The sequence below is a fragment of the Scyliorhinus torazame genome, chromosome 6 (genome assembly GCF_047496885.1).
Source record: "Scyliorhinus torazame isolate Kashiwa2021f chromosome 6, sScyTor2.1, whole genome shotgun sequence".
Taxonomy (NCBI): Eukaryota; Metazoa; Chordata; class Chondrichthyes; order Carcharhiniformes; family Scyliorhinidae; genus Scyliorhinus; species Scyliorhinus torazame.
The window spans coordinates 221,735,536-221,757,667 of record NC_092712.1 but is presented as its reverse complement, the minus strand read 5'-3'; positions in this window follow the sequence as shown (position 1 = coordinate 221,757,667).

The following is a 22,132-nucleotide window of genomic DNA, read 5'->3' as shown; positions in this document are numbered from 1 at the left end:
AAAGGCCATTAATTATTAAGAGACTTATGCAGGATTATGCTCTTGGGGAACATGCAAAAAATGAACTGCAGGTCAGACATAGGTTTAGTGAGCTGAATGAAAGGCTGTAGAGCCACAGCACTGATGGAAGTGAACATTTTAGGGAGGTTCTCTTGCAGGTCATTGGTGTCGCAGCAATTGCCAGTTATCAGATGCAGCAGGAGGCGAGAGCAGCCTGAAAATATGTAGCGTATAAAAAGGACATAATTTGCAGAACAAATTACCACAAGCAGCACACCTAAGGCAACATATCAGTTATCCAACATAACAGAGAAGCAGTGCATGGGAAGAATTAGTCTCAGACGTAAAGCTGTGATTGAAGTGTGCTAAATAGTCCATGGAAATCTGCAGAGATAACAATCATTTGCACTGTGTTGCTGGCGGAGGTCACTAATGCTTCAACGTTTATGTCACAGAGTCTTTCCCCTCAAAAGGACATCAAAGGAAACTGATGCTTCCTCCCTTCCTCCGTTAGTGGGCAGCACGGTAGCATTGTGGATAGCACAATTGCTTCACAGCTCCAGGGTCCCAGGTTCGATTCTGGCTTGGGTCACTGTCTGTGAGGAGTCTGCACATCCTCCCCGTGTGTGCGTGGGTTTCCTCTGGGTGCTCCGGTTTCCTCCCACAGTCCAAAGATGTGCACGTTAGGTGGATTGGCCATGATAAATTGCCCTTAGTGTCCAAAATTGCCCTTAGCGTTGGGTGGGGTTACTGGGTTATGAGGATAGGGTGGAGGTGTTGACCTTGGGTAGGGTGCTCTTTCCAAGAGCCGGTGCAGACTCGATGGGCTGAATGGCCTCCTTCTGCACTGTAAATTCTATGATAATCCCCTCCAAATAGGAACAGAGGGCAGGCTCCGCACCTGGTGAAAGGTGGGCATTGATGCCCATCGGTTGAACCTCAATGGCACCTCAAAATGGAGGTACTCTGTGAAGGTTTATAAATGATCCTAAATATACTGTGGTCACAGCTGCAGGCTATATTCTGGAGAGGAACCCCCTCCACAGATGGCCTGCAGTTTCAGCTGGGACCTTCACAGCCCAGAAGATCTGTACTTGGCTGATTTGCAGGGTGTACCTCTGTCCCTTCTGGTCAGCCATCCTTAATGCCTCTGTTCAATGGACTCTAGTCATCTTGGCCCTCAGTTGGTACTTTAATTGGCCTGATTGACTCCCTGCCACTTGCAAGCTGGGAGCTATCACCACACCAAAGTCATGCCCCAGAAAATAGGGCAGAGGCAAGACCATCAAGCAGACCACCAAGTCAGCTGGTAGTGAGAAATTGCCAGTATACCTGCTTCTGTCTGGGATGAAACCGTTGCCTGGAACACAGGATGCTGAATAGTCCACTGTGACATATAGTGCACATTGTCATTTCATATCTAGTATGGACCACATGTCACATTAGGTCGAATAGCCTGTAGCTGCCCCCTGCCTGAAACTGGAATTAGGCCAATTACAGAAGCAAACAGAGTCTTAACACCTATTTAGGGCCCTTTTATGGAATCATGTTCCCCCCACTCAGTTTTCTGAGTGGAACAGTAGTCAAACCAGCAGTTTTTAAAGGGACCACTGATGACTGCCAGCTAAATTCTGGGCCTCTGCCACTCACCCTTAAATCTCTTCCCCCCCCCCCCTCCTCCAGACTCATCATGAACCCAGTGACAGTGTTTGACTTTCATCCTCTTCAGTATCAGCACATTGCCTCTTGGGCATGACAAGGTCCGTCTAGCAGCCCTTTTGTGTCCTGATGATGTAGGAGGAACAGTTTTGCATGGTCCTCTTGCACATCAGATTCAGTGCATCATCTGTGCACACTGTTGGCTCTGTGCTTGAAGCTGAGTCCATACCAATTTCAAGGACATTGTATTTTAACTGCAATCATTTTAGCTCAGGAATACTGGCAAAAATAGCTGATAGCTTTTAATATACGTTCATGTGATATGAGCGTCAGAGTAAGGCCATTTCTGGCTCATCTTTGAGAATGTGGCACGTGTACCATCTTCTTAAACCCCTGCAGCCCATGTGGTGTAAGTATGCCCACAGTGCTGGAAGGAAGGGGTTTCCAGGATTTTGACCCAGTGACAGTGAAGAAATGGCAATACATTCCCCAGTCAGGATACGAGTAGCTTGGCTGGGAACTTGCAGGTAGTGGTGTTCCTATGTGTCTGCTTCTCTTCCAAGGAAGAGTTATATTGGACTCGAAAGGTCAACTCTGTTTCTTTCAGGGCAGCACGGTGGCGCAATGGGTTAGCCCTGCTGCCTCACGGCGCCGAGGTCCCAGGTTCGATCCCGGCTCCGGGTCACTGTCCGTGTGGAGCTTGCCCATTCTCCCCATGTTTGGGTGGGTTTCGCCCCCACAACCCAAAGATGTGCAGGCCAGGTGGATTGGTCACGCTAAATTGCCCCTTAATTGGAGAAAATGAATTGGGTACTCTAAATTTATTTTTTTTAAACTCTGTTTATTTCTCCAAAGATGCTGCTCTACACCTGCTGAGTTTTCCCAGCATCCTTTTTGTTTCAGATTTCCAGCATCAGCAGTATTTTGCTTTTGGTCCTCTTCGCTTTTGTAGTGGACAAAGGCCGTGGATTTGAGAGGCGTTGTGTAAGTGTAAGGAAATTGAATGTAGTTTGAAGGGATTTATATTTGTAGTGGTAAACATGAGAAATAAGGTATAGTTTTAAGTGGGTTTAATGTTTCTGCACCTAGAAGGGTAAAACCTATAGTCATGCTGGACAAAAGTATTTGTATGTGTGGTGGTTGGTTAAGTTCCAATCGTGTTTTTATTGTGCTTAGAAGGGTTATGAAATGAAGAATAAATAAACCAGCAATGGCTGATTAGCAACTGCGGCCTTGTAAGGTAGAGGGGCTATTATACAAACAAAGAACAACAAAGAAATGTACAGCACAGGAACAGGCCCTTCGGCCCTCCAAGCCCGTGCCGACCATGCTGCCCGACTAAACTACAATCTTCTACACTTCCTGGGTCCGTATCCCTCTATTCCCTAATTATGTTGTAGTTTGCCTAATTTGATTGCCGTCGGAGATAGTGTGGGAGAAGGCAGCTGCCACATTTCTGCCAGATGTAGTTGGTTTCAAAGGCTAGAGAGGGAAAATCTCTCACAGCTTTGCTGGAAGAAAAGCCATATCACGGAGTACTGGTTAAGAAAACAAGTGCAGAGATCTGAATAGCACCTAGTCCAAAGTGTCCCTCTTAGTGTCCAAAGATATGCAGGTTAGGTCGGGTTACTAGGATAGGACGAGGGCGTGGGTCTAGGTAGGGAGCTCTTTTGGAGGGTCGGTCCAGACTTGATGGGTTGGATGGCCTCCTTCTGCACTGTAGGGATTCTCTGTATTCTATTGGTGAGGAAACTAGAGAAATGAAGATATATGTCCAAGACATCTGAGGTTAAAGGTACTAGAACACAGTTCAGTTAAGTTAGACAGAGCTGAGAAGAAGGCTGAGATGCCAGAAAGATATCTAAAGTCATTTTCAGGTTCGTGATATTTTATTTTAGCCTGTGGAATGTGAGTTCAGGTAGCACGGTGTTAGCACTGCTGCCTCACAGCGCCAGGGACCCGGATTCAATTCTGGCCTTGGGTGACTGTCTGCGTGGAGTTTGCACATTCTCTCTGTATCTGTGTGGGTTTCCTCTGGGTTCTCAGATTTCCTCTCACAGACCAAAGATGTGGAGATGCCGGCGTTGGACTGGGGTGAGCACAGTACGAAGTCTTACAACACCAGGTTAAAGTCCAACAGGTTTGTTTCGATGTCACTAGCTTTCGGAGCGCTGCTCCTTCCTCAGATGAATGAAGAGGTATGTTCCAGAAACACATATATAGACAAATTCAAAGATGCCAAACAATGCTTGGAATGCGACCATTAGCAGGTGATTAAATCTTTACAGATCCAGAGATGGGGTAACCCCAGGTTAAAGAGCTGTGAATTGTATCAAGCCAGAACAGTTGGTAGGATTTTGCAGGCCAGATGGTGGGGGATGAATGTAATGCGACATGAATCCCAGGTCCCGGTTGAGGCCGCACTCATGTGTGCGGAACTTGGCTATAAGTTTCTGCTCGGCGATTCGGCGTTGTCGCGCGTCCTAAAGGCCGCCTTGGAGAACGCTTACCCGGAGATCAGAGGCTGAATGCCCTTGACTGCTGAAGTGTTCCCTGACTGGAAGGGAACATTCCTGCCTGGTGATTGTTGCGCGATGTCCGTTCATTCGTTGTCGCAGCGTCTGCATGGTCTCGCCAATGTGGGGGTGGGGGGTTGGGGGGGGGGGTAGCTGGGTATGGTGCTCTTTCAGATGGTTGGTGCAGACTCAATGGGCCCAATGTCCGCCTTCTACACTGTAGGTATTCTATGATAACTACAGGATTCTCTGACGAGACATCCACAAACATTCACTTGGGGTTCAGAGTGAAGAGTGTATTTACCCACAGTCATCTTGTGTGCTTAAAAGGGACATTATGTCAGTGAGACCCTTGTAGATTAAGATGTACTTTGTAACCCATGTTAATCCTAAAACCTGTGTGTAATTGTTAAGGTAAAGGAGGAGTAAAGGTGTATTGCATCATAATCCAAATTCTTCATGTTTAAGTTAAAACAAATTAATTAGTGGTCCTGTGACTTTGTTCCTTATCATTTTATAAAAACAATAAAAGTTAGTCTTTTAAGGTAGGGTTCTATTTTGGGATTTCCCCATCCAGTTATAACATCACTGGGATTGTAACAAAAAAAGTTGCTGCAGTGAACCTTGTAAATCATACACATTACTGCCTCAGTGGGAATAGTGGGATATAGAGGAGACCTGCTGGAGAACAGTGGAATAGAGAGGACACACGGGGGAACAGTGGATATAGAGAGGACACACTGGGGAACAGTGAGATACAGAGGAGACACACTGGGGAATAGTGAGATACAGAGTGGACACGCTGGATAACAGTGAGATACAGAGGAGACACGCTGGGGACAGTGATATATATAGGGGATATGCTGGGAACAGTGGGATATAGAGCGGACAGGCTGGGGAACAGTGGGATATAGAGAGGAGACACTGGGGAACAGTGGGATATAGAGCGAACACACTGGGGAACAGTGAGATACAGATGGGGCAATCTGTGGAACAGTGGGATATAGAGAGGACACATTTGGTAACAGTGGGATATAGAGTGGACACACTGGGTAACTGTGAGATATAGAGGCGACACACTGCGGAATAGTGGGATATATAGGGGACACAATGGGGAACAGTGCGAAACAGAGGGGACACGCTGGTCAACAGTTGGATATAGAGAGGACACGCTGGGGAACAGTGGGATAGACAGAGGACACAGTGGGGAACAGTGGGATATCGAGAGGACAGGCTGGGGGACAGTGAGATATAGAGGAGACACACTGATGAACAGTGGGATATGGAGGGGACATGCTGAGGAGCATTGGGATACAGAGAGGACACACTGGGGAACAGTGGGATTTAGAGGGGACACACTAGGGAACACTGAGATATAGAGAGGACACGCTGGTTAACAGTGGGACATGGAGGGGACACGCTGAAAAACATTGGGATATAGAGAGGACACACTGGGAAACAGTGTGATATAGAGAGGCCACACCAGAGAACAATGGGATATAGAGGGGACACATTGGGGAACAGTGAGAAACAGAGGGGACATGCTGTGGAAAAGTGGGATACAGAGGGGACATGCTGGGGATCAGTGGGATATAGAGAGGAGACGTTGGGGAACAGTGGGATATAGAGGGGACACGCTGAGGAACAGTGATATATAGAGAGGAGACACTGGGTAACAGTGAGATATAGAGGGGACATACTGGGGAATAGAGATATATAGAAGGGACACGCTCGATAACAGTGGGATATAGAGAGGACATGTTGGGGAGCAGTGGGATATAGAGAGGACCCATTGGGGAACAGTGAGATATAGAGGGAGCTCACTGGGGAACAGTGGAATACCGAGAGGACACTCTGGAGAACAGTGAAATACAGAGGGGATATACTGGGGACCAGTGGAATACAGAGGGACACGCTGGGAACAGTGGGATATAGAGGGGAGACGCTAACTGGGATATAGAGAGGTCACACTGGGGAACAGTGAGATATAGAGGAGACAAGCTGAGGAACTTTGGGATTAGAGAGGATATACTGCGGAACTGTGGGATATAGAGGGGATACACTGGGGAACAATGGGATATAGAGTGGAAACACTGGGGAACAGTGGGATGTAGAGACAACACACTGGGGAACAGTGGGATATATAGAGGACACACTGGGGAACAGTGTGATGTAGAGAGGACACAGTGGGGGACAGTGAGACATAGCGATGTCATGCTGGGGAACAGTGGGATATGGAGAGGAGATGTTGGGGAACAGTGGGATATAGAGGGGACATGCAGAGGGACAGTGGGATGTAGAGAGGACACAACGGGGAACAGTAAGATGTGGAGAAGACATGCTGAGGAACATTGTGATATAGAGAGGAGACGCTGGGGAGCAGTGGGACATAGAGGGGGGACACTGAGGAACAGTGAGATATAGGGTGGACACACTGGAGAATAGTGAGATATAGAGAGGAGATGCTGGGGAACAGTGAGATTATAGAGAGGAGACATTGGGGAATAGAGAGAAATAGAGGGGACTCGCTCGGGAACAGTAGGATGTAGAGGTGACACACTGGGGAACAATGGAATATAGAGGGGATACAATGGGGAACTGTGGAATACAGAGATGACACACTGGGAACAGTGGGATACAAATGAGCCACACTGGGGAACAGTGGAATACAGAGGGACACACTGGGAACAGTGGGATATAGAGGGGACAAACTATCGACAGTGGGATACAGAGGGGAGACAATGGGGAATAGTGAGATACAGAGTGGACACTGGGGAACAATGGGATATAGAGGGGATACACTGAGGATCAGTGGAATACAGAGGGGTACACTGGGGAACAGTGGTATACTGAGGAGACACACTGGGGAACAGTGGCATGCAAGGGGGGCACACTGGGGAGCAGTGGCATGCAAGGGGGGCACACTGAGGAACAGTGGGAATAAGATTGGACACATTGGGAAACTGTGGGATATAGAGTAGACACACTGGGGAACAGTGGGTTATAGAGGGTACACAGTTGCATATAGAGGTGACACATTAGGAAATTTTAGAGAGAGGAAACACACTGGGGAACAGTGAGATATAGAGGGAACATACTTGGGAACAGTGGGATGTAGAGGGTAGCACACATTGGTAACTGTGGGATATAGAGAAGAAACACTGGGGTGCAGTGAGATTTAGGAAGGGTCACACCATGAAGCAGAGGGATTTAGTCGAGAGAAATTAAAAACAGGGATATAGAAGGGAAGCATTGGGGAGGAGAGGAATTTAGAGGGAACGCAAGTGAGAGTAGAAGGTTTTCGAAGGAACACAGTGGAGAACAGGTACATTTAGAGGAGAAGCACTGGGAAACAGAGGGATATAATAATCTTTATTGTCACAAGTAGGCTTGCATTAACACTGCAATGAAGTTACTGTGAAAAGCCCCTAGTCGCCACATTCCGGCACCTATTCGGGTACACAGAGGTAGAATTCAGAATGTTCAAATTACTTTTTTTTAAAAATAGATTTTATTAAAATTTTTCAAACAAAAATATTTCCGTTTTTACAACTCAACAAGGGATTATACATTAACTGGTAAGTAACATTATTTAAATAATATAGTGAACTAACAACAACAACTATAAAAAAATAAGAGCAAAGAGCAAAAACACAAAATAGTGCTCCCCCCTCCCCCCTGGGTTGCTGCTGCTGTCATTTCTATCTTTTCATTATCATTCCACGAGATAGTCAAGGAACGGTTGCCACCGCCTGGAGAACTCCTGAGCCGATCCTCTCAACGCAAATTTTATTTGTTCCAATCTTATGAACCCTGCCATGTCGTTTATCCAGGCCTCCACGCCTGGGGGTTTCGCTTCCTTCCACATGAGTAGAATCCTACGCCGGGCTACTAGGGACGCAAAGGCCAAAATATCGGCCTCTTTCGCCTCCTGCATTCCCGGCTCTTCTGCAACCCCAAATATAGCTAACCCCCAGCCTGGTTGACCCGGACCTTCACCACCTTTGAAATTACCCTTACCATGCCCCCCCAGAACTCATGCAGTGCCGGACACGACCAGAACATGTGTGTGTGTTTCGCCGAGCTTCCCGAACACCTCCCACACCTGTCTTCCACCCCGAAAAACCTGCTCAGTCTTGCTCTATGTAGAACCTTAAATTGAATCATGCTAAGCCTGGCACACGAGGACGAGGAATTTACCCTACTTAGGGCATCAGCCCATAGCCCCTCCTCAATCTCTTCCCCCAGCTCTTCTTCCCATTTTCCCTTCAGCTCCTCTATCATTGCCTCCCCCTCGTCCCTCATCTCCTGGTATATTTCGGACACTTTGCCCTCTCCGACCCATACCCCAGAAATCACTCTATCTTGGATCCCCTGCGTCGGGAGCTGCGGAAATTCCCTCACCTGTTGCCTCGCAAATGCCCTCACTTGCATATACCGGAAGGCGTTCCCCGGGGGCAACTTATATTTTTCTTCTAGCGCTCCCAGACTTGCAAACGTCCCATCTATGAACAGGTCCCTCAGCTTCCTAATTCCTACACGTTGCCAACACTGGAACCCCCCATCCATCCTCCCTGGGACAAACGTGTGGTTATTCCTTATCGGGGACCACACCGAGGCACCCGTCACTCCCCTGTGTCGCCTCCACTGCCCCCAGATCCTCAAGGTTGCCACCACCACTGGGTTTGTGGTGTACCTTTTCGGGGAGAACGGCAGCGGCGCCGTCACCAGCGCTTTTAGGCTCGTTCCCTTACAGGACGCCATCTCCAGCTTCTTCCACGCTGCTCCCTCTTCCTCCCTCATCCACTTACAGGCCATCGACACATTGGCGGCCCAGTAGTAGTCGCTCAAACTTGGCAGCGCCAGTCCCCCTCTGTCCCTACTGCGCTGCAGGAACCCCCTCTTTACTCTCGGGGTCTTTCCTGCCCACACAAAGCTCGTAATGCTCCTGTCTATTTTTTAAAAAAAGGCCTTTGTGATCAGAATGGGGAGGCACTCAAACACGAAAAGAAACCTCGGGAGGACCACCATTTTAACTGCCTGCACTCTGCCCGCCAGCGATAGCGGCACCATATCCCACCTCTTAAAGTCCTCCTCCATCTGCTCCACCAGTCGCGTCAGGTTAAGTCTATGCAGGGTTCCCCAGTTCCTGGCCACCTGGATCCCCAGGTATCGAAAGTTCCTTTCCACTCTCCTCAGTGGCAGAGCATCTATCCCCCTTCCCTGTTCCCCGGGGTGCATTACAAAAAGCTCGCTCTTCCCCATATTTAGTTTGTATCCCGAGAACTCTCCAAACTCCCTAAGTATCTGCATTACTTCTGGCATCCCCTCTACCGGGTCCGCAACGTATAGCAGTAGATCATCTGCGTAGAGCGACACTCGGTGCTCCTCTCCCCCTCTAAGCACCCCCCCTCCACTTCTTAGAATCCCTCAGCGCTATGGCCAGTGGTTCAATTGCCAACGCGAACAGTAACGGGGACAGGGGACACCCTTGTCTTGTACCCCTGTGTAGCCGAAAATACCCCGATCTTTGCCGGTTTGTGACTACGCTTGCCACCGGGGCCCCATATAAGAGTCTGACCCATCTAATAAACCCCTCACCGAACCCAAACCTCTTCAGCACCTCCCACAGATAGTCCCACTCCACCCTATCGAATGCCTTTTCTGCATCCATCGCCGCCACTATCTCTGCCTCCCCCTCCGGTGGGGGCGTCATCATCACCCCCAGCAACCTTCGTACATTAACATTCAGTTGTCTCCCCTTTACAAACCCTGTCTGGTCGTCATGCACCACCCCTGGGACGGAATCCTCTATCCTTGTCGCCATCACTTTTGCCAGCAATTTGGCGTCTACATTTAGGAGTGAGATAGGCCTGTATGACCCGCATTGCAGCGGGTCTTTATCTCGTTTCAGGATTAGCGATATCGTCGCCTCTGACATTGTCGGCGGTAGCATCCCCCTTTCCTTAGCCTCATTAAAGGTTATCGCCAAGAGCGGGGCCAACAGATCCATATACTTCCTGTAGAATTCCACCGGAAACCCGTCTGGTCCCGGGGCCTTCCCTGCCTGCATGTTCCCCAGTCCTTTAATCACCTCATCCACCTCGATTGGCGCCCCCAGACCTGCCACCTCCTGCCCTTCACCTTCGGGAACCTTAGCTGGTCCAGAAAGTGTAACATTCCTTCTTTTCCCCCCGGGGGTTGGGACTTATATAGCCTCTCATAAAAGGTCTTGAACACCTCGTTCACTTTCCCTGCTCTCTGCTCCATATTTCCCGTTTCGCTCCTAACTCCCCCGATCTCTCTCGCCGCCATCCTCTTCCGAAGGTGGTGGGCCAACTGCCGGCTCGCCTTTTCCCCATACTCATATTGCATCCCCTGTGCCTTCCTCCACTGTGCCTCTGCCTTTCCCGTGGTCAGCAGGTCAAACTCCATCTGTAGTCTTCGTCTTTCTCTGTATAGCCCTTTGTCTGGGGCCTCCGCATATTTTTTATCCACCCTCAAAATTTCCCCCACTAATCATTCTCTTTCTTTGCCCTCTTGTTTCCCCTTGTGGGCTCTGATGGAGATCAGCTCTCCTCTAACTACCGCCTTCAGCGCTTTCCATACTACACCCATCTGAACCTCCCCATCGTCGTTGACCTCCAGGTATCGCTCAATACACCCCCTCACCCTTCCGCAGACCCCCTCGCCCGCCAGTAGTCCCATATCTAGTCGCCAGAGTGGCCGCTGCTCCCTTTCCTCTCCTAGTTCCAAATCCACCCAATGCGTGGCGTGGTCTGAAACGGCTATGGCCAAGTACTCCGTTCCTGCCACTTTCGGGATCAGTGCCCTTCCCAAAACGAAAAAGTCTATCCGGGAGTATACCTTATGGACGTGGGAGAAGAAAGAGAACTCTTTAGCCATCGGCCTGGCGAATCTCCACGGATCCACTCCCCCCATTTGTTCCATAAATCCCTTAAGCACCTTGGCCGCTGCCGGCCTTCTCCCGGTCCTGGATCTGGACCGGTCTAGCCCTGGATCCAGCACTGTGTTAAAATCCCACCCCCCCCATTACCAAGCTTCCCACCTCCAGGTCCGGGATATGTCCCAGCATTCGTTTCATGAATCCCGCGTCATCCCAGTTCGGGGCATACACATTCACCAGCACAACCGCCTCTCCCTGCAGTCTGCCTCTCGCCATCACATATCTGCCCCCACTGTCCACCACTATATTCTTAGCCTCGAACGATACACGTTTCCCCACCAATATTGCCACCCCTCTGTTTTTCGCGTCCAACCCTGAGTGGAATACCTGTCCCACCCATCCTTTTCTTAATCTGACCTGATCCGCCACCTTCAGGTGCGTCTCCTGGAGCATGACTACGTCCGCCTTCAGTCTCTTTAAGTGCGCAAACACCCGTGCCCTCTTAACCGGCCCATTTAAGCCTCTCACATTCCACGTGATCAGCCAGATTGGGGGGCCATTCACCCCCCCCCCCTCGTCGACTAGCCATCCCCTTTTTTAGGCCATCCCCCCGTCCAGGTCCCGCGCACCCGTCTGTCCCCCAGGCAGCGCCTTCCCGCCCCGATCACCTCATCTCTTACCAGCTCCCCCTTGCACTCAGCAGCAGCAACCCAGTTAATCCCCCCCCCCCCCCCCCGCCCTCTCCGCTAGATCCTCCTCTAGCTTGGTTACTCCCTCCATATTGCTTCCGGAAGTCAGCTAACTCTGGCTGACCTCGGCTTCCCCGTTCACTCTTTGACCTCCCTGCGTGTGGGGCTCCCTTCCTTCCCGCGCCCGTTTTCCCGCTATAATTTCCATAGCGCAGGAAAATACCCACGCTTTCCTCCCGGCCCCGCCCGTTATGGCGCAGTTCCCTCATTCCCCTTCCCTGTCCCTTTTTCCACCGGCGCCCACATTTCTTCATGTCCCTCCCATCGGGGGGAGAGAAATTCCCCGTCCAACATTGCTGTACAATAGCCCTCCCCTTTCCCCACTTTACATTCCTGTACCACCACCTCGCTGCTTCTCTCCAAACATCAAACTCTCAAATCTAGTCCAGTTTCTCTTCTTGGATGAATGTCCATGCCTCATCCGCCGTCTCGAAGTAGTGGTGCTTGCCCTGATGTGTGGCCCACAATCGCGCCGGCTGCAGCATCCCAAATTTTAGTTTCTTCCTGTGGAGCACCGCCTTGGCCCGGTTAAAGCTCGCCCTCCTTCTCGCCACCTCCGCACTCCAGTCCTGATACACACGTATCACCGCATTCTCCCATTTGCTACTCCGTGCATTCTTGGCCCAGCTCAGGACCATCTCTCTGTCCATGTAGCGATGGAACTTCACCACTATTGCTCTTGATGTTTCACCTGCCTTTGGTCTTCTCACGAGGACCCGGTACGCTCCCTCCACTTCCAGGGGGCCCGTTGGGGCCTCAGCTCCCATTAGCGTGTGGAGCATCGTGCTCACCTAAGCCCCAACATCAGCTCCCTCTGCTCCTTCGGGGAGACCTAGAATCCGTAGGTTTTTCCTCCTCGAGCTGTTCGCCAGGGCTTCCAGCCTTTCTATGCACCTCTTGTGTAGTGCCTCGTGTGTCTCCTTTTTTACCACCAGGCCTCGTATCTCATCTTCATTCTCGGCTGCCTTTGCCTTCACTCCACTGAGCTCCATCGCCTGGACTTTTTGTGTTTCCTGCAGTCCCTCGATTGCCAGCAGCATCGGCGCCAGCACCTCTTTCTTAAGCTCCTCCATACAGCGTCGGAGAAAATCCTGCTGGTCCGGGCCCCATACCATCTGGGCTCCATCCGCCGCCATCTTGCTTCTCCCTTCTCTTCTTTGCCGCTGCTCCAAAGGATCCGTCGCAATCTGGCCACTACCGCCGCTCCTTTCCATACACACCCGGGGGGGACTCCTTCCTTCGTCACCCCACACTGGGTTATGTCGAAAAAAAATTCCGTTGGGGCTCCCGATAAGAGCCCAAAAGTCCGTTAGAATGGGAGCTGCCGAAACGTGCGGCTTAGCAATGCATCACCGCAACCGGAAGTCTCCATGTCCAAATTACTTAACAACACATCTTCCGGGACTTTTGGGAGGAAATCGGAGCACCCGGAGGAAACCCATGCAGACACAGGGAGAACGTGCAGACTCCACTTAGACAGGGGACATAGACATAGAAGGGTGCACTGGGGAACAGGTGAAATGTAGAGCAGACATTCTGGGAAGCAGAGGTATATATAGTATTGTAGCCATCTGGGATGGCCACTTCCAACTAGGTACAGAGAAACTCGCAAAGCCTGGCGGGTAAAATGGACAAGCCAAGACTCAGGCAGGCTCAGAGCCTGAAATGTATATTCGTAAGCAAGAAGTCCAGACGATATCGAAACTCCGTCCAATTAGCATTTTGATGGGGCCGATTAGCATTTGATGGCCCATCTACACCAAAACAAAGGACTGGTACTCAAGCAACTGGGACAGTCCCAGACATTTCGGTGCCACTCCCTGTTCAAGGGAAACGCAAACAACGGGGTCAGTGACCGCTTGGGACTCGCCCAGCCATCCAGATCCCCGCCCACTTATTGGTTAAGGAATCGAACTGAGTGATCAGGGGTCACCCAATTAGTAAGGCCCAAATCGAAAGACCGCCCAAAAGAGCGCAAAAAAACCCCGAGTATAAGAAGAATAGTGTGCCATATGTTCGCTCTCTCTTGGCCCTGGTACTCCGGTCACAGCCATCACCAAGTGCAACAACACCAGAAGCGAGTCCAAGTTCAACGCCCGCTACCAGACGGATGAGCCCAGCTGAGCAGCAATTACTCCTTCGAACCCGAGAGATCCAGAATCGGACAGCGGCCACTGTTTTCTGACCTAAGCCGGGTGCCTGAAGTTAAGTACAGGTTGTCTTAGTCGATAGGTGTAGTTAACTAGTAGTGTTTATGTTGCATGACTAATTGTGTGTAAATAAAGTACCCTTGACCTTGAACTAACTAACAGGTGTTTGGCTCTTTGACCGATAGCCGGTTGAAACTTGTGGTGGTATCATTTGATACCTGGCGACTCTAAGCATTCGGACATAGATAACAGAAAGAAGGGCAAATTCACTGATTGCCATAATTGGAACAGAGCCACAGAAAAGATAATGTAGGAAAGAAAGGAAACAGTATAATGTGGGTTGAACGGCTCCTTTGTGTTGTAAATTTCTATGACTCTATAGAGGGGAGGCACTGGGGAATAGAGGGATCTCAATGGGATGCACTGGGAACAAGTTTTCTGGTGGGTATTGGAACCTTTGAATTTCACAATGATAGAACAATTGATGTGACAGTGCACTTATCAGAACAGTGAACCTGGGCTTCATTTCCTGATTGTTTCGTATCCAGACTCTAAGTTGTACTGAGAAAGCTGAATTTATTCAAATAACAGTTTCTTCAGGTGGGGCTTTGTTAGTGAAATCAAGTCATCTCGAAAGCAGAAGGTGCATGTGGGAGCGTTGACTACCACTTGTGGATAGAGGTCACATTCCCCACGGGATACCTGATTAGCAATAAAAGAAAGGCAAATCATCCAATACATGTCGGAGCAGTGGCAAGGTTAACTATCCAAACACATTGACATTTCAGTGTCACATGAAAAATGAACACTTGGTAACAATAATGTTTTAATTAACAAGTTAAGTCAGCTCTTGCTACGAGCTATGTTCATAGAATCCCACTGTTGCACTGTTAGGCATCGTCATGCGCTGCAGCTCGCTGCACACGATTAATTGCAAAATGTATTGTCACTTGATGACTTGGCGATGTCAACAGATGCCACCAGACTGGTTTAAATTGATGTGAAGAATTCTGACTGCTCTTCTGGGGCCAGATGACAATCACACAAATAAACGAGGCCCATTAATGTCACAGAGTGATTCGAAACTGTCCACATTAGTTTTATGTGTAAATGTCCACCAAAAGGCTCAGGCCAAGTAGTGAAAAGTCTTACAATGCGCCGAATATGTCTTCTGTACTTGTCAACATTCTACATATTCCTGAACTACTTTATCACAAAGTAAGGGCAGATCCCAATAGGAATAGATAAAGATAAAATGTCTAACATGGCACTGCAGTGTTTAAAACATGTGAATTGACAACAATCGTGCCTCGATGAGTAAGATAGCAGCAGAAATAATGATCTTACTTTTCCAGGTAGAATGTCATATGACAAAATTACATCATAAAACAATTGCAACTAATTTCCTGAGCTATGTGAGTCACAAAACACTCATTAAAGTTAATAGACTCTGATTTGTACAATATCCAGAATCATTGCTTTGGAAGATCACCAGTGACTAAATATCCAAGACAGTTCAGCAATAGGAAGAATTAAGTACCAGAAAGCTGCAATTGAACCACTCCCTCTCTGCCTCACCCCAGACACACAGGTGCTGTCACCACACAGTTAAGTCAATGAGCTGTGATAGAGATTCAGTGTTTTCCTCAATACGAAGAGAAAGAAAATAACTGACCACCAGGTAAGATTTGAGATGAAGAGACAATGGACATCAATATGTACAGATGTGGAAATTGAAAAAAAGCATAAGAGCATGGAATGAGAAGTAGTACTATATTCTATCAAGCCCACCGCTACTCGAGACCTCTATTTAGTCTACCCTATCGCCAACTATTTCCCAATTTATTTATTAATTTGAGGGGTAGTTCTAAGTTAGTATTCGGTGATCTCAAAAGGTATTCAAGCAATATTCCAGAACTCCAACCCAACCTCACATCTGTAATATTTAGTCCTTTCTAACTATTATACCGGGATACACCCAGCCTCGCAACACCAGAATCATTACAACACAGAGGGTGCTTGACCAGCTCAGTCCTCACTAAATTGCTGCATCATTCAATCCAACCACTCTTTTAATGGTCTTTATATCAGTGATATATTTTATTGAGAGTTTGTTCCACATACCCACTATAGTGTGGGAGGAGCAAGCTTCTTATATCTCCTCTCTCCTGAGCAAGCTCATTTTAACTTCAATGCAAAGGAAATTCAGGCACGATCCATCTGCCCATTTTGCACTCCCACCAAACTTCAATTTCACTCCACCCCCAGAGTCCAAGGGGAGACTTTTAGACCCTGCCAGACCTGTAAGGTGAAAATAGCACCTCCAGCCTGTCTGCTGATTCCACAGCTCCTTCCAATGGCCCGGGTTATTTTCACAGAAATGGGATAGAGGATATCGGCAAGACCGCATAAGGTGGGAGGCTGATCGATGTGGTTTAGCACAGTCGGCTAAACAGCTGGCTTGTAATGCAGAACAAGGCAGCAGCGCGGGTTCAATTCCCGTACCTGCCTCCCCGAACAGGTGCCGGAATGTGGCAACTAGGGGCTTTTCACAGTAACTTCATTGAAGCCTACTTGTGACAATAAGCGATTATTATTATTATTAGTAGTAGTAATGACCACATAAAAGAGGGCAAGTGGGATTTTTCATTCAGCATGCATGTTCCTGCAGGCGATGTGGGTCAGTTAAACTGCTGGGAGACAGAGAGCGGGAAAATGTAGGATGATTAACAGATCACCTGAGGACGGCATGGTGGTGCAGTGGTAAGCACTGCTCCCTCACAGCGCTGAGGACACAGGTTCGATTCCGGCCCTGGGTCACTGTCCATGTCGGGTTTGCACATTCTCCCCGTGTTTGTGCGGATCTAACCCCCACAACCAAAAGATGCACAGGGTAGGTGGATTGGCCACACTATCTTGACTCTTGATTGTAAAAAAGATGAACAGAACGTCTATCTTTGGAAAAACACTGGGATTCCATTGTTAAGGATATTTAAAACATCAAAATAAAATCAGAAGAGCCAACTTGGTTTTATGAAAGGAAATTCATGTGTGACAAATGTATTTATGTTCTTTTAGGATGTAACAAGCAGGATCGATAAAGGGGATCCAGGAGATGCAGGATGCAATTCTCCCATTTGCAGAGTAAGTGCTTGTGCCAGTGAAGAGTAGGGAAGGAGCTGCTCCACAGGGGGCGGGGGCGGCCCAGTCGGGGAGCGCGGGCTTTTTCCCGCGAAAAGGGGGAGGCGGGGCCCGAGGCGGGGGCGGTACTGGCTTGGTGCCACATTGGTGTATAGGGGGGGTAGAGGGGGGGACTTTGGTCACCCCACTTTAGTGGGGGAGGGCTGGAGACTTCAAGAGGGAATCCAATAGGGGGATCGGAGACAGAGGCGGGAGCGGCCGGGGTCAGCAAGAGTCAGCTGACTTACGGGAGTGCAATGGGGGGAGCAGGGGGGTTAAGCAGTTGCTTGGCTGGGGGAGGGGGGGCTTGGGGAGGGGGAACTGGGTTGCTGCTGTGCTGACTGAGGGGAAGTTGAAGGTTAGAGGGAGAGTCGGCCGGGGAGCCTCCGCCTGGGGGGGCTGGAGAGTACGGGAGGCACGGGCACGTGGCTGGCCTAAAAAAGAAGATGGCTAGTCGGCGGGGGTTGGGCGGCGGGGGGGTAGTCCCCTGATCTGGCTGATCATGTGGAACATGAGAGGCTTGAATGGGCCGGTCAAGAAGGCCTGGGTGTTTGCGCACTTAAAGGGGCTAAAGGCAGACGTAGCCATGTTACAGGAGACGCACCTGAAGATCGCGGATCAGACCAGGCTGAGGAAGGGATTGGTGGGGCAGGTTTTTCACTCTGGGCTGGACGTGAAAAACAGGGGGGTCACAATCCTGGTGAGTAAGCGGGTGGCATTTGAGGCAGTGGATATTGTGGCGGATAAAGGGGGTTAGATATATTATGGTGAGTGGTAGCCTGCAGGGGGCCCGGGTGGTGCTGGTGAATGTGTATGCCCCAAACTGGGATGATGCAGGGTTCATGAAGCGGATCTTGAGTCAGATCCCGGATCTGGAGGCAGGTAATCTGATAATGCGGGGGGACTTCAACACGGTATTGGACCCGGCACTCGATCGGTCTAGATCGAGGTCGGGTAAGAGGCCGGCAGCGGCCAATGACCTGAGGGGGTTTATGGATCAGATGGGGGGAGTGGATCCGTGGAGGTTTGCCAGGCCCAGGGCAAGGGAGTTCTCCTTCTTCTCCCATGTGCACAAGGCCTACTCGCGAATAGACTTTTTTGTGGTAAGCAGGGCACTGATCCCAAGAGTGGAGGGGGCAGAGAATTTGGCCATTGCGATTTCGGATCACGCCCTACATTGGGTGGAGCTGGAGTTGGGGGAGGAGAGGGGCCAGCGCCTGTTGTGGCGAATGGATGTGGGACTGCTGACGGACGAGGAGGTTTGTGGGCGGGTTCGGGGGTGCATCCAAAGATATGTGGAGGCCAATGATAATGGGGAGGTGTCGGTGAGTGTGGTCTGGGAGGCGCTGAAGGCAGTGGTTAGGGGGGAGCTAATTTCAATCAGGGTTCACAGGGAGAAGAGGGGGAGGATGGAGAGGGAGAGATTGGTGGAGGAGATACTGAGGGTGGATAGGAGATACGCGGAATCCCCCGAAGAGGGGCTGCTGAGGGAGCGCCGGAGCCTCCAAACGGAGTTTGACATGCTAACCACGGGGAAAGCTGAGGCCCAGTGGAGGAGGGTACAGGGGGCAGTGAATGAGTATGGGGAGAAGGCAAGTCGGATGTTGGCACATCAGCTGCGGAGGAGGGAGGCGGCTAGGGAGATTGGGGGTGTCAGAGATAGAGGGGGGAACACGGTGCGGGGTCCAGCTAAAATAAACGAGGTCTTTAGGGACTTTTATGGTAAGTTGTCCAAGTCAGAAACCCCGGGGGGATGCGGCAGTTCCTGGACCAACTGAGGTTCCCAAGGGTGGAGGAAGGGCGGGTAGAGGGTTTGGGGGCCCCGATCGAGATGGAGGAACTAGTTAAGGGGTTGGGGAGTATGCAGGCGGGCAAGGCCCCAGGGCCGGATGGGTTCCCGGTTGAGTTCTACAGGAAGTTCTCGAAGCTGTTGGGCCCGTTGTTGCTGAGAACCTTTAATGAGGCGAAGGAAAAGGGAATCTTTCCCCTGACGATGTCCCAGGCTTTGAACTTGCTTATCCTCAAGCGGGATAAGGACCCGCTGCAGTGTGGCTCTTATTGGCCGATTTCGCTCCTCAATGTGGATGCGAAGCTGTTGGCAAACATTGTGGCCACCAGGATTGAGGATTGTGTCCCGGGAGTGATACATGAGGACCAGACGGGGTTTGTGAAGGGCCGGCAGCTGAACACGAACGTGCGGAAGCTCCTGAATGTGATTATGATGCCCTCGGAGGGGGGGAGGCAGAAGTGGTAGCGGCAATATACGCGGAGAAGGCCTTTGACCGGGTGGAGTGGGAGTACCTGTGGGAGGTGTTAGGCAGATTTGGGTTTGGGGAGGAGTTCATACGGTGGGTTAAATTGCTGTACCAGGCCCCGGTGGCGAGTGTATCGACGAACCGGCTGCAGTCAGGGTATTTCAGGTTGTACCGTGGAACGAGGCAGGAGTGTCCTTTGTCCCCCCTGCTCTTTGCCCTGGCGATTGAGCCGCTGGCCATGGCATTGAGGGAGTCCAGAAACTGGAGGGGATTGGTTCAGGGGGGGGGGAGGTGCACCGTGTCTCACTATATGCAGATGACCTGCTGCGGTACATTACGGATCCGGTGGAGGGGATGAGGGAGGTCATGCAGACCCTGAGGGAGTTTGGAGACTTCTCGGGATATAAGCTCAACATGGGGAAGAATGAGCTGTTTGTGGTGCATGCGAGGGGCCAGGAAAAGAGGTTGGAGGAGCTACCACTCAAGATGGTGGAGAGGAGTTTTCGGTATTTGGGTATCCAGGTGGCTAAGAGTTGGGGGGTCTTGCATAAGATCAATCTGGCATGGCTGGTGGACCAGATGGAGGAGGACTTCAGGAGGTGGGCCATGTTGCCACTCTCCCTGGCGGGCAGGGTGCAGTCCGTTAAGATGACGGTCCTCCCCAGGTTCCTGTTCATCTCTCAGTGCCTGCTCATTCTCATCCCCAAGGCCTTCTTTAAGCGGGTAAACAGGAGCATTACGGGATTTGTGTGGGCAAATAAGACCCCGAGGGTTAAGAGGCTGTTCTTAGAGCACAGTTGGGGGGGGGGGGTTAGAGGCTGCGTCCTGTACAGGTACTAGCCTGGGGGCACTGGTGACGGCACCGTTGCCGCTTCCGCCGACGCGGAATACCACGAGCCCGGTGGTGGCGGCGACATTGAGGATTTGGGGGCAGTGGAGACGGCATGGGGGGAGGTAGAGGCCTCAGTCTGGGCTCCGATACGGGACAACCATAGGTTCGTTCCAGGTAGGATCGATGGTGGGTTCCTAAGCTGGCACCCGGCGGGAATTAAAAGGATGGGGGATTTATTCATCGATGGGACTTCTGCCAGTCTGAGGGCGCTGGAGGTGAAATTTGGGTTACCCCCGGGAAATGCCTTTAGGTATATGCAGGGTTGGGCGTTCATGAGAAAGCAGGTAGGGGAATTCCCGCTGCTGCCTGCCCGAAGGATACAGGACAGGGTGGTTTTGGGCGTGTGGGTTGGGAGGGTAAGATATCGGAGATATACCAGGAGATGCAGGAGGTAGAGGAGGCCTCGGTGGAGGAGCTGAAGGGCAAGTGGGAGGAGGAGCTTGGTGAGGAGCTGGATGAGGGCCTGTGGGCTGAAGCCCTGGGCAGAGTCAATTCCTCCTCATCCTGCGCCAGGCTCAGACTGATCCAGTTTAAAGTGGTGCACAGGGTACATATGACAGGGGCGAGGATGAGTAGGTTTTTTGGGGTGGAGGACAGGTGTGTGAGGTGCTCGGGGAGCCCAGCAAACCACGCCCATATGTTTTGGACATGCCCGGCACTTATGGAATTTTGGAAGGGCTTCGCAAAGGCTATGTCCAAGGTCTTGGATACTCGGGTAAAACCGAGCTGGGGGATAACGATATTTGGGGTATCGGATGATCAGGGAGTGCAGGAGTCGAAAGAGGCCGGAGTTCTGGCCTTTGCCTTCTTGGCAGCCTCGGAGAAGGCTCTTGTTCATGTGGAGGGACGCGAAGCGCCCAAGCGCAGAGTCTTGGGTCAACGACATGGTGGGGTTTCTTAGGTTGGAGAAGATAAAGTTTGCCTTGCGAGGGTCCTTGCAGGGGTTCTCCAGGCAGTGCCAATCGTTCCTTGACTTTCTCGCGGAACGTTAGGTGGAGGTCAGCAGCAGCAGCAACCGGGGGGGGGGCTGACTTCTTTTTCTTTTTGTAAGGGGCGCATCCCCATTTTGCTTTGAGATGGGTGTTAAATTGTTAATCGTTTAGAGGGTTAAGTTGTTTTGTTTTGTTGGCATATTGCCCTGTTTTCTTTGTATTATTTTCCTTTTTGGAGTGTTTTGTACAAATTATTGAAAAACCTTGAATAAAAACATTTTTTTAAAAAACAACTATCCACCTCAGTTCCCCCTTCAGGCCCCATGCACTTGGCAGTGCCAACCTGGCACCTTTCACTCCGTGGGAGGGCAAGGGGGCGATTACCCTCCCTGCACTTGCCTCTAGGGTGCCAAGGGGGGTCCTTCAGGGGAGGTGGGAATTGGAGGGGTTGGGCTGGGCTTGAAGGGCTCAGATTGGGGCCTTTCCGGGGATGGGGGTCATTTGGATGGTCTTCCCATCTGCAGCCTTTAAACCTTTTAAACTGTCTGTCAGCATCTCAAAATTAAAGTTCTCCGAGAATAAAGTAAAAGCCTTCCCATCGCTTAAATCTTCTAACTGTCTCGCAGCATGTCAAGTTCAAAGTTCTGTGAGATGAAGGTAAAATTTCACATTTCTAAGATCTGGGGCATGATTTACCGGCCTTGTTGCACCCGACTCGGTGATGCGACGAGGACAATCAAAACGTCTCATGAGATTCAACATCGTGATCTGGGTCTTGCCCTCACTGGGTGAGATCCAGATTATCATATTTAGTTGAGCCATTAGGCACATTTAAATATGCATGTTTCGGACTCTCCCGGTACCTGGGAACTAACAGCCTCTCCTTGAAGAC